The following is a 13,835-nucleotide window of genomic DNA, read 5'->3' as shown; positions in this document are numbered from 1 at the left end:
GAGAGAGAAGCAGAACTAACGTTTCAGGTGTGTGACCTTTCATCCAGTCAACATTAAGTCCATTTGGCCCTCCACACAGATGCTGCCAGTGTTTTCTCTTTATTTATTCATGGGATGTGGGCATCGCAGGCTGGGCCAGCATTTATTGTCCACCCTAATTCTCATTGAGGAGGTGGTGATGAGCTGTACTCCCTGTGGTGTAGGTACACCCACAGTGCTGTTAGGGAAGGAGTTCCAGGATTTTGACCCAGCGACAGTGAAGGAATGGTGATATATTTCCAAGTCAGGATGGTGAGTGGATTGAAGGGGAACTTCCAGGCGGTGGTGTTCCCATGGGCAGAATTTTCCCATTGGTGTGTGGGGGCAAGCCCCGTACGTCCATGCATAAAATGATGCGTGGTGAGGTCGATCTTTGGGTCAACGCACGGGCACAAGGGGCAGGCGGGTAGGAGACATTTGTATCAACCTCATCCACGGGTGGGATCAGAGGGTTCAGTAGGGTCGTGAGTGTGCACGGTCAAATATTTATTTTTCAAGGTGTTTGAAACTTGCCTGTGTGACCTGCAGTACTTCAAAACGCAGACCAGCTGCTTTGTCTGGATTCTTCACCCTCAGGTCAGCGCTTTGCAGTGAGGAATCTTTTTTGAGGCCTGCAGATTTCAGGAAACCTTCCTTTGGCCTGGGAATGGGAGCTGATCTGTCCACTGAGATCTTTCTCTGAGGAGAAAGTGAGGGCTAGAAGGGGGAGGAGGCCAGGAGTGCACATTCAGCCTCCAGGGGAGCCACCTTTGGGAGGACAGGTGCAGCCACAAGGGGCGCAGGGCTAAGAGGTAGTCTAAGCTGGAAGGGGGTGCAGAAGATGCCACTATCCTGCTGCCAGGATACACAGGCGGTGAAGCAGTTACCTCAATATGTCTGAGGTGCAGTGCCGAAGGAGGCCCCATCTCTCAAGGGAGACAGTCAACCTTATCTGTCAGGTGATTGGGCCTGAGATCTCCGTGAACTGTGTGGGTGGACACCCCATGCCAGTGGCTCTAAAGGTCACAGCTGCCCTCAACTTCTATGCCTCTGGCTCCTTCCAGGGCTCAGTGGGTGATCTGTGCAGCGTCTCTCAATCAGCTGTCCACACTTGTGTCAAGCAGGTTACAGACGCTCTGATCAGATGGGCATTGACCTTCATCCACTTCCGCTGTGACCAAGCAAGCCAGACACAGCGAGCCAGAGGCTTCACGGCCATTGCTGGCTTCCCCTGCGTTCAGGGTGCTATAGACTGTACACATGTGGCCATCAAGGCTCCAGCAGGTGAGCCCGCTGCCTTCGTCAACAGGAAGGGCTTCCACTCCATGAACGTGCAGATAGTGTGTGACCACAGGATGCTGATTCTACAAGTCTGTGCAAGGTACCCAGGCAGCTCCCACGACGCCTACATCCTCAGACACTCCCAGGTGCCGGGGCTCTTCAGTGCTCCAGCTCGGCTGGATGGATGGCTGCTGAGTGACAAGGGCTATCCCCTCAGAAGGTGGCTCATGACGCCTCTCCGCTATCCAAGAACAGAAGCTGAGCAGTGGTACAATAGGAACCACGGCACCACAAGGGCTGTGGTGGGGAGAGCCATTGGTCTTCTCAAGATGCTCTTCCGATGCCTGGACCGCTCAGGGAGCACACTCCAGTACCCCCCAGATCGTGTGTCGGTGATAGTGGTTGCATGCTGCACTCTGCACAATCTTGCGCTGGAAAGGGGGGACGCAGTGAATGATGAAGATGTAGAAGCAGTGGCTGCAGCTGCACATGATGAGTCCAGCACTGAGTCCAAGGATGAGCGTGCACAGGGAAATGCTGAGGGGGTAGACGCTGATCTGGGCATACTGCAGGGAAGCAGGGACACCCGGGAGGCTTTAATCCAATGAACCTTCAGTTAGCACACCGCAGATGGATCCCTAGGAGAAGCCTGGGCTGTAGGCTCGATACTCAAGACCTAAGTGCAAAATCTGCCAGATTAGGAACAGTAGCTAAGGGCCTTGTTAATAAAGCTGAATGTCCCACAAAACACTCCTAATATTTTTGGAAACCATACACATGCAGAAGAAAAGAGGCAGCCTCAGCCATGGTCACATGTCTCAATTCAATATTACAGGCAAAGAAATGTAATGAAACAAAATGACAAGGGTGTTCCAAATTAAAAAGACCTCATCTCAGGCCAACACAAAAGCACCAGTGAGAAACCCGTGGTGTGTCTAAGGTGCCTTATGTTTACATTTCCGGGTGTTACATCTTGATGCTGCCCCATCGCTGGGAGTGGCATCTGAGCCAGCCTGCTGACTCTGCTGTCCTGTTGGCCTCGATGACCTTGGTCATCCTCTGACACATGGAGCCTGTGCTGACCCCGCCTGGGAGGGAGCTGCCAGTTCCACAGCTGGCACCTCCCCAGTCATCACAGCCTCACCGGATGGTACAATCACTGGGAGAGGGGTGGAGGAAGTGTCCTGACAGGAGCTTGCAGAGACGCCAGGCAGCTGCTGCGCCGACGTGATGTCACTTTGGACCTTCCTGCTCACTGTGGATTGATGGGCACTGAGCTGGGAAACTTGGTGCCCAGACCATCTCCCACACTGGCACTGACCAGCTGAGGTCAATGCCGATGTGTGGGGTTGCTGGTCAGATCGCATCCCCAGGAATCCCTGACAGGTCTCCTGGAGGAGCCTCTCCACGAGAGTTGCCCTCTCTCCATGGATGACACATGGCTTATTGCTTTGGCAATCATTTGCGTAGACTCCTCCACTGCAGACACCAAGCTAAGCACAGCCTCATGTATCTCCCCCAGATGCTCCCGCACACCCGGCCGCATTTCCTGTCCCTGCTGCATCACAGACAACTCCAGAGGGACATCATCAGGCACCGACTGAGCATGTGCCTGGTCCCCTGCAGCCCTCTGACTGCTGGCACCATGGGCACTCTCTGTCTCTGCCAGCTCCTCCAGTGACTGTGAAGTGCCCTCACCGCTGAGCCCCAGGTCACTAGCCGCTGTTCGAATTCCCACCCAGGTGCTAGTATCTGTGCTGGTGCCTGCCTGGCAGAGATGGTGTGACGCTGGTGAGACTTCAGGGCCCTCAGGTGTGAGAGGGGGCCTCTGCTGCTCCTCCTCCTGGTCCTGCTCCACTGATGCTGAAAGGAAGAACAAGGACATTGGATCAGTTAATGTGGAAACAATGTCAAAGTGCATCCCTGTCTCCCGGATCATTATGCGCTCATCCTTCCATAAGCAATGGTGGAACCATGTTGCAAAATTAAACCAATTAACATTCAGCGCTGCTACGGCTGTTGGGGGAACAATGCTGACCTCATACTGGGCATAAATACCTGGCCATGGCACCCCAGCCTCACCGACGCCAGTGGACCTGGGCGCATGGCACCTCTCCAGATCCAAGGCCTCCTGCTCAAACTGGCTGAGAAAAGCTAACTGTGCCTGACCGCTGCCAGTCCTCACCCGCTCTGCAGCATTATGCACATTCTTCTCCTGAAAATGAGACACAAGCATTGATTTGTGCAAAATGCACATGGACTCTCTTCACGCACGGCCCACCCCAACCAGAGTGGGACGTATCAGGGCTCCAGTGCCTCCTCACCCCGCTGCTGCCGAACACCCACACAAAGATGCTGGGCCTGCTCCCCCCCACCCCCCCTACTCCCCCTCACCCCCCCGCTGCCACCCCGCCCCCCCGGACACATGCTGCCTACATCGCATTAGGCACCACATGGTATATCCTCCCATAGCAAGGAGGCACAAGCACACGGAGTGCAGAGGGCAGCAGATGGCTCATTGCCTCACAACCTTGAAGATCCCCTCCCAGCATCCCATCACCCTGACTAGGACATGTCCTGCAGTTCAAGCACTGCGTCTAGATGCAGCTCCGCCAGGTTACCCCCAAAACAGTCATGTGGGCCTCAGTGTAACACATACTGTGGGCGCAGGACCCATCTCTTCATCACCCTCTCAGGCTGACCTCAGCATGGGCAATATCTGCTGGCCCACCCAGCAAAGGACACACGCCATCAATGATTCACTGCACTCAGAGCTGGGGGCGGGGGGCTGGTGGGAGGGGGAGGGGAGGGGAAGGCAGCAGTGGGGTAAGTCGACCTGCTGGGTTAAATGACCAATGCCAACATGGTACTCACCCTGCCAGAGCGCAACAAGTCATTGAAGTGCCTGTGACACTGGATCCAGGTGCGCCGCACCACGTCTCGGGAGCTCACCACCTCCGCCACCTCCTCCCAGGCACGTTTCGTCATGTGGGGGAGCCTCCTCCTCCCGTTCTGGGGAACCAGCACCTCCCACCGTGCTGCCACCTCCTCGAGGAGGGCAGCAAGGCAGTCATCCAAAAAACCAGGGGCAGACTGGCACCCCCCCCGCCCTACCCTCCGGCCTGGCCTGCCCCAATGGCCTAACCTCTGGCCTGGGCTGCCCTGATAGCCTACCCTCCGGACTTGCATAACCCCCATTGCCCCTCCTCAGAGCCCTTTGCCCAGCCATTGCGAGCAGCCTTTCCGAGGCTGCCAGGCCTTCCTTTATATAAGCCCCCCACCGCCGCCCGCCCACTCCCGCTATGCTCAGGAGTCATGAGGTACGCTGGGCAGGCCTTAATTGGCCATCCTGCATAAAATGGCGGCACGAACCTGATCGTGAGTGGCAATCGGGTCTGCCCTCGCCTGTGCCCACTCCTGCTCTGCCGTTTCCCCCCCCCAGCCATCCAGAAAACTCTGCCACATGTGTCTGCTGCCCTTGTCCTTCTAGATGGTAGCAGTCGTGGGTTTGGAAGGTGCTGTCTAAGAAGCCTTGGTGAATTCCTACAGTGCATCGTGTAGGTGGTACACACTGCTGCCCTTATGCATTGGTGGTAGAGGGAGTGAATGTTTGTGGAAGGGGTGCCAGTCAAGCAGATTGCTTTGTCCTCGGTGGTGTCGAGCTTCTTGAGTGTTGTTGCACTCATCCAGGCAAGTGGATTTCTGTTTTCACTTCAACCTTCCAGTATCTGTGGAATTCTGCTTTTTGATTAGAGAATAGTTTTCACCCAGTTTGCTGATTGCACCCAAAGTGGAAATTTTAACCCCATGACTTCTTCATCTTTACCATAGATATTTTTGTATGGCCGTTGAGTAAACAAGTCCAGCTGACCCTCCTAGTCATGTCAAAATTCAGATAGCTTGCAATGTGTCCTGGAGTTCCAATTATGTCAATTATTTCGTGCTCTGAATATCCTAGATGTTTGAAAAGTGGGAAAATTTGGTGCCAATAGTTTGCAGCACTCATTTTTGACAATGAAAGGTAAGTCACTCTAGAAGCGTACAAGTAAACCCATGGCTGAATGCTAAAAATTACCATGTAAAGCCATCAGCTCTTCCCAAAATTTCTGCATCCCTTTTGTGTTTTCATTTCCATTACTCTACCGTTCTCATTCCTGCCTTTGTTCAAGTCAGGTCTCCATTATTCCCTGTTTGAGTCAGGTCTCCATTATTGCCATTATATCATAAACTAGCATGGCAACTTATGCTTTCAGCTCACCAGCCTTATTTGTTGCACTCCATATATTTACACACATGCACCCCATACTCGCCTTTGGGTTTCTTCTCTACCTGATCTTTTATTTTTCAGTGCTATTTGTTGGATTGCTGGTTCTCTCTTCCAATCCTCTATGCACCTTGCTTCTCTTCTGCCCACTCCCCGAACCTGCTTCCCCACCCCCAACCCCACCCCCACCGTCCCATGCCACCACCCCCACCGCCATATTAGATTCAATCTTCCCCCAAAGCACGAGTTAACCTTCCGCAAGTACATTGGCCCCAGTCCTGTTTGGGGCCAAGCTGTCTACTTTGTGCAGAGTCGACATACTCCAAAACTAATCCCAGTACTTCAGGAATCTGAACCAACACCAACTCCATTTCTTCAGATACACATTAACCTGCTTCATCTTGTTCTTCCTATGCTCCCTAACAAACAGCACTGGGAGATTACCACCTTTATGAAAATGCTCATCAGTCTGCACCCTAACTCCTGGAAGTCGCCAACTCTAATTTTCCCCATATCGTTGGTTTGAAGGTGGACCATGACCTCCAGCTGTATCCCCTATCCAAGCTACATTTTCTGCATTTGTTCTTTCATGTAATGTCTCAGGCTAAACGCACAAATCCAGTTTGTATATAAACTAAATTTAAACCAAGGAAAAAAAAAACACAATACCTTAAGTATAGCAACTGAATATTCAATGTCTCACCAGTACCTAAAACATGTTCCAAAATAATAAATGCCTCAATACTCGAGCAGTCTTCAGTAGATTGGACTAATGATTATTTGAAGATCTTTGCTAGCTTCCATATGTGTAGTGGCACTGGAAGAAGATAACTAGCTAAAGCATGACTGCCCTTGACATCAAGGCAACACTTGACCGAGTGTGGTATCAAGGAGCCCTAGCAAAACTAGGGTCAATGAGAATCAGGAGGAAAACTCTCTGCTGGTTGCAGACACGCTTAGCACAAAGGAAAATGGTTGTGGTTGTTGGACATCAGCCATCTCAGGTTCAGGACATCACTGCAGGAGTTCCTCAGAGTAGTGTCCTTGGCCCAACCATCTTCAGCTGCTTCATCAATGACCTTCCTTCCATCATAAGGTCAGAAGTCGGGGTGTTCACTGATGATTCCACAATGTTCAGCACCATTCGTGACTCCTCAGGTACCGAAGTATGTCCGTGTCCAAATGCAGCAAGACCTAGACAATATTCAGGCTTGGCTGAGAAGTGGCAAGTAACATTTGCCAGGCAATGACCATCTCCAACAAGAAAGAATCTAAGTATCAGCCCTTGACATTCAATGGCATTACATCACTGAATCCCCCACATGCCAGAGACTGGGAATTCTGCAGATAGTAACTCACCTCCTGACTCTCCAAAGCCTGTCCACCATCTACAAGGCACAAGTCAGGCATGTGATGAAATACTCTCCACTTACCTGGATGAATACAACTCCAACAGCACTCTAGAAGCTTGACACCATCCAGGACAAAGCAGCCCACTTGAATGGCAACTCATCCACAAACATTCACTTCCTCCACCACTGATGCACAGTGGCAGCTGTGTGTGCCATCAACAAGATGAACTGCAAAAACTCACCCAGGCTCCTTAGATAGCACCATCCAAACCTATGACCCTACCATCTAGATGAAGGACTAGGGCAGCAGACACACAGGAACACTACCGCCTGGAAGTTCCCCTCCAATCCACTCACCGTCCTGACTTGGAACTATACCGCCATTCCTTCACTGTCACTGGGACAAAATCCTGGAATTCCCTCCCTAACAGCACTGTGGGTGTACCCACACCACATGGACATCAGCGGTTCAAGAAGGCAGCTCAACACCATTTTCTCAAGGGCAATTAGGTATGGAAAATAAATGCTGGCCTAGGCAGCGACACCCAAATCCCATGAATGAATAAAAAAAATATTGTGATGGCCCATTTTGTTTGTGGAAAACCTGTATTTTCTTTTTGTGTGGTGTCTCCTTTAAGACTAAGGTGAACTGGGCAGTAATCTGAAAGACTGGTTTCCAAATTATGACATCATTAGGTTCCAAGAAGTGCCCATGTGACCTGAAGTTATCTTGGGGATGAAAAGTTAAGAAGCCTAGAGTAAACAGAAAGCTAATTTCTGTGGTGTTGGATTTTTCAGCCTGCCTTTGTGGCAGACGGTTCAGAACTCACCGAGAAGTCATGTGAGAGGAAACAAGCAAGGCTGTCACCAAATGGAATGGTTTTCTGTTTGGCAGTTTTCAAACAGACCTTTGTGTTGAAACAGGTCTCTGAGAATAGAGCAGAGACCGTATTATTGTGTGTGTTATATAGTTGGAAAGGACAGAGAACTTAGGATAGAAAGATCAAGGGATTATGACTTGGGAAAGACCCACTGTTGCTGTTTCAGTGTTGCCAGAGCCCACCAGACTGTTTAAAGAATGAAGCGAGTCTCTGAGGATTCTGTGCCATCAGGACTATCATGACCCAAGTGAGAGAGGTTTCTTTGACGTGTACTTTATCTCTTCCCACCTACATCTGCAATTCCTCTGATGCCCTACCCCATATCAACAATTTCCAGTTCACTGGCCCTAACCGCCTCCCCTTCACCATGGAATCCCTCTACACCTCCATCCCTCACTGGGTTGGTCTGAGGGCTCTCTGCTTCCTTCTTGAACAGAGGCCTGAACAATCCCCATCCACCACCACTGTCCTCCATCTGGCTGAACTTATTCTCTCACTGGACAATTTCTCCTTTAACTTCTCTCACTTCCTCCAATTAAAAGGTGTGGCTATGGGTACCCGCATGGGCCCCAGTTATGCCTGCCTCTTTATGGAATATGTAGAACATTCCTTGTTTCAGTCCTACTCAGGCCCCCTCCCACAACTCTTTTTTCGGTACATCGATGACTGTTTCGGTGCTGCTTCATGCTCTCGTCTGGAACTGGGAAAATTTAGCAATTTTGCTTCCAGTTTCCACCCCTCTATCACCCTCACATGATCCATCTCTGACACTTCCCTTCCCTTCCCTTCCTTGACCTCTCTGTCTCAATTTCTGGTGATAGACTGTCCACCAGTATTCACTACAAGCCTACCAACTCCCACAGCTACCTCAACTACAGCTCCTCACACCCCGCTTCCTGTAAGGACTCCATCCCATTTTCTCAGTTTCTTTGCCTCTGTCGCATCTGTTCCGATGATGCCACTTTCAAAAACAGTTCTTCTGACATGTCTTCCTTCTTCATTAACTAAAGTTTCCCATCCACGGTGGTTGACAGGGCCCTCAACCATGTCTGACCCATCTCCCGCGCCTCTGCCCTCACACCTTCCCCTCCCTCCCAGAACCATGATAGAGTCCCCATTGTCCTCACCTTTCACCCCACCAGCCTCAGCATTCAAAGGATCATCCTCTGCCATTTCCGCCAGCTCCAGCACGATGCCACCACCAAACACATCTTCCCTTCACCACACTCCCCGCCATCAGCATTCCATAGGGACCATTCCTTCTAGGACACACTGGTCCACTCCACCATCACCCGCAACACCTCATCTCCCTCCCACAGCACCTTCCCATGCAATCGCAGAAGGTGCAACACCTGTCCCTTTATCTCCTCCCTCCTCACCATCCAAGGGCCCAAACTCCTTTCAAGTGAAGCAGCATTTCACTTGCACCTCCTTCAGGTGGTCTACTGCATTCCCTGCTCTCAATGTCGTCTTCTGTACATTGGAGAGACCAAACCGCAGACTGGGTGACCGCTTTGTGGAACACAAAGCATGTCCACAAGCATGACCCAGACCTTCCTGTTGTTTACCATTTTAACACTCCACCCTGCTCTCTTGCCCACATGTCCGTCCTTGGCCTGCTGCATTGTTCCAGTGAAGCTCAACGCAAACTGGAGGAACAGCACCTCATCTTCCGATTAGGCACTTTACAGCCTTCCGGACTGAATACTGAGTTCAACAACTTCAGACCATGAACTCTCTCTTCCATCCTCATCCCCTTTATATCCTCTTTTATCAATATTCATTCTCATTTCTTAACTTTTATTTTTTATCCACTTATTTTATTTCTATTTATTTAAATTCCTTTTTATTCATTGTTTTATCCTATTTTCACTCTTTTTTCCCCACCACCATTCCCTCCTCCCCACCCCCCCACAACCCCCACCCCCACAAGGGCCATCAGTACCTTGTTCATGTTGTTCTTTCCAGAGTGCTTACCCTTGTCCTGCTATTATCACATTCTGCTTTCTGACCTTAATGCCACCATCAGCACCTCCTTTAGCCAGTATCACTATCATTAACACCCTTTTTTTCCTTTTGGCTATGACATCTCTGGCAATCTCTACTTTGCCTCCACCTATCACTAACCTTCTATTCAGCTTCACCTGCTCCAACCCCCTTAAACAGTATAAATTTCATTACATTTTTACTTCTCTTTAGCTCTGAAGAAGAGTCATAAGGACGCAAAACGTTAACTATTTTTTTTCTCCACAGATGCTGTAAGAACTAGCGGATGTTCCTCATTTCCCATTCCTGTCTTATTATGGGTGTAGTGCCGGAGCTCTGGAGGATAACTAACATTGTACCACTGTTTAAAAACAGGGAAGGCAACAGACTAAGTAAGTACAAGCTGTCAGCCTGACCTCAGTGGTGGGCAAAGTATTGGAAAATTCTGAAGGACAAGTATTTAGAATGGCATGGATTAATCAAGGACTTTCAGCATGAACATGTTAAGGGAAGGCTGTGTCTGGTTAAATTAGCTGAATTTTTTCAGGAGGTAACAAGGAGGGTCAATGAGGGTAGCTTGTTTGATGTATTCTATGTGGATTTTAGCAAAGGTTTTGACAAGGTTCCACATAGCAGGTAGGTCAGGAAAGTTAAAGTCCATGGGGTCCAAGGACAAGTGGTAAGTTGAATTCAAAATTGACTCAGTGGCAGAAAACAAAGCCTAATGGTTGTCAGATGCATTTGTAACTTGAAAGCTGTTTCCTGTGGGATTCCAGAAGATTCACTATTAGTACCCTTGCTTTTTGTGATATATATATATAACAATGATTAAGACTTAAATGTTGGGACATGATTAAGACGTTTACAGATGATCTAAGAATTGGTCGTGCAATTGATAGTGAGGAACAAATGTGTAGTCTGCAGGAACCTATCAATAGACTGGTCAAGTGCGCAGAAAAGTGACCAATGGAATTCAATCCAAAGTGTGAGGTTATGCATTTGGGGAGGGGAAGAGAATACACAATGAATTGTAACATACTGAGAAGTGTAGAGGTGCAGAGAGACCTTGGAGTGCATACACATAGATCCCTGAAGGTGGCAGGATAGATAGATAAGATGGTAAAAGAGACATATAGAATGCTCTCTTTTATTAGCTGAGGCACAGAATATAAGAGAAGGCAGGTTATGCTGGAACTTTATCAAACATGAGTGAAGCCACAGCTAGAATACAGTGTACTGTTATGCTCACCAATTATTAGGAAGGATATGATTACACTAGAGAGGGTACAGAAGAGATTTATGACGATATTACCAGGAATGGAGAATTTTAGTGGTGAGGGAAGATTAGATAGGCTCTACCTCGCGGAGGCTGAGCGTCAATTCGCAGACACTTCCTCCTACCTCTCCCTGGACCACGACCCCACCACGGAACATCAAGCCATTGTTTCCAGGATTGTCACTGACCCCATCTCCTCTGGAGATCTTCCTTCCACAGGTTCCAACCTGATAGTCGCCCAACCTCGGACGGCCCCCTTCTACCTCCTACCCAAAATCCACAAACAGGGCTGTCCTGGCAGACCGATCGTGTCAGCCTGTTCCTGCCCCATGGAACTCATTTCTCGCTATCTTGACTCCCTTCTCTCTCCCCTTGTCCAGTCCCTTCCCACCTACATCTGTGATTCCTCTGACCCCTTACGTCACATCAACAATTTCCAGTTCCCTGGCCCCAACTGCCTCTCTTCACCATGGACGTCTAATCCCTCTACACCTCCATCCCCCACCGGGACGGTCTGAGGGCTCTCAGCTTCTTCCTCGAACAGAGGCCCGAACAATCCCCATCCACCACTACTCTCCTCCGTCTGGCTGAACTTGTTCTCACACTGAACAATTTCTCTTTTAACTCCTCTCACTTCCTCCAAATAAAAGGTGTGGCTATGGGTACCCGCATGGGCCCCAGCTATGCCTGTCTCTTTATGGGGTATGTGGAACATTCCTTGTTCCAGTCCTACTCCGGCCCCCTCCCACAACTCTTTCTCCGCTGCATCGATGATTTCTTCAGTGCTGCTTCATGCTCTCGCCTGTACCTGGAAAAATTTATTAATTTTGCTTCCAATTTCCACCCCTCCATCATCTTCACATGGTCCATCTCTGACACTTCCCTTCCCTTCCTTGACCTCTCTGTCTCAATTTATAGTGATAGACTGTCCACCAATATCCATTACAAGCCTACCGACTCCCACATCTACCTCGACTACAGCTCCTCACACCCCGCTTCCTGTAAGGACTCCATCCCATTCTTTCAGTTCCTTCGCCTCCATCACATCTGTTCTGATGATGCCACTTTCAAAAACAATTCCTCTGACATGTCCTCCTTCATCCTTAACTGAGGTTTTCCACCCATGGTGGTTGACAGGGCCCTCAACCGTGTCCGGCCCATCTCCCGCGCATCCGCCCTCACGCCATCTCCTCCCTCCCAGAAACATGATAGGGTCCCCCTTCTCCTCACTTATCACCCCATCAGCCTCCGCACTCAAAGGATCATCCTCCGCCATTTCTGCCAACTCCAGCATGATGCCACCACCAAACACATCTTCCCTTCACCCACCCTAGCAGCATTCAGTAGGGATCATTCCCTCCGTGACACCCTGATCCACTCCTCCATCACCCCCTACTCTTCAACCCCCACCTACGGCACCTCCCCATGCAAACGCAAAATATGCAATACCTGCCCCTTCACTTCCTCTCTCCTCACCGTCCAAGGGCCCAAACACTCCTTTCAAGTGAAGCAGCATTTCACTTGCATTCCCCCCAACTTAGTCTACTGCATTCTCTGCTCCCAATGCGGTTTCCTCTACATTGGAGAGACCAAACGCAGACTTGGTGACCGCTTTGCAGAACACCTTCGGTCTGTCCACAAGCATTACCAAGACCTCCCTGTCACTTGCCATTTCAACACTCCACCCTGCTCTCATGCCCACATGTCTGTCCTTGGCTTTCTGCATTGTTCCAGTGAAGCTCAACGCAAACTGGAGAAACAGCACCTCATCTTCCAACTAGGCACTTTACAGCCTTCTGGACTGAATATTGAGTTCAACAACTTTAGATCTTGAACTCCCTCCACCATCCCCACCCCCTTTCCGTTTCTTCCCCCTTGCTTTTGTTTTTTCCAATAATATATATAGCTTTCTCTTTTCCCACCTATTTCCATTATTTTTAAATGTATTCCACCCATCGCTTATTTCACCCCACCCCCACTAGAGCTACCTTGCTTGTCCTGCTCTCCACTCTTCATTAGCACATTCTTTCATTCTTTTAGATAATATCACCACCTTCAACACCTCTTTGTTCTTTTGTCTGTGACATCCTTTGGTTATCTCCTCCTATCACTGCTTGCTTGTCCCAACAACGCTCCACCTTTTCTTTCCCCCCCCCCCCACCTTAAACCAGCTTATATCTGATCCCTTTCCTATTTCTACTTAGTTCTGTTGAAGGGTTGTGAGGACTCGAAATGTCAACTTTGCTCTTCTCCGCCGATGCTGCCAGACCTGCTGAGTTTTTCCAGGTAATTCTGTTTTTGTTTTGGATAGGCTGGGGTTGCTTTCTTTGAAACAGAGGACACTAAGGAGAAATTAATTTAGGTCTATAAAATTATGAGGAGCCTAAATAGAATGGATACGAGGGTCCATTAGCAGAGAAGTCAATAATAAGGGGCAGTATTTTAAAACAATTAGCAGAAGGATTAGAGGAGGGTCGAGGAGTAGTATTTCCCTCCAGAGGATGGTGGAGATCTGGAATCTGCCCTGAAAGGGCAGTAGAGGCAGAAACTCTCATCTCATTTAAAGAACTACTTGGATATGCACTTGAAGTGTTGTAACCTACAGGGCTATGGAAAAAGAGCTGGAAAGTAAAATTAGTTTGGATAGCCAGCACAGACAGTATGGGCCAAATGGCCTCATTCTCTGCCATAAATCTTTATGATTCTATGAACAACAACTTACATTAATGTAACATATTTAACGTTGAACTAAATACTGCAACTAAAAATATGAAAAC

Source organism: Carcharodon carcharias, chromosome 28, assembly GCF_017639515.1.
Source record: "Carcharodon carcharias isolate sCarCar2 chromosome 28, sCarCar2.pri, whole genome shotgun sequence".
In the NCBI taxonomy this organism is placed as follows: Eukaryota; Metazoa; Chordata; class Chondrichthyes; order Lamniformes; family Lamnidae; genus Carcharodon; species Carcharodon carcharias.
The sequence above is the reverse complement of the archived record's forward strand: the minus strand, read 5'-3'. Positions refer to the sequence as shown.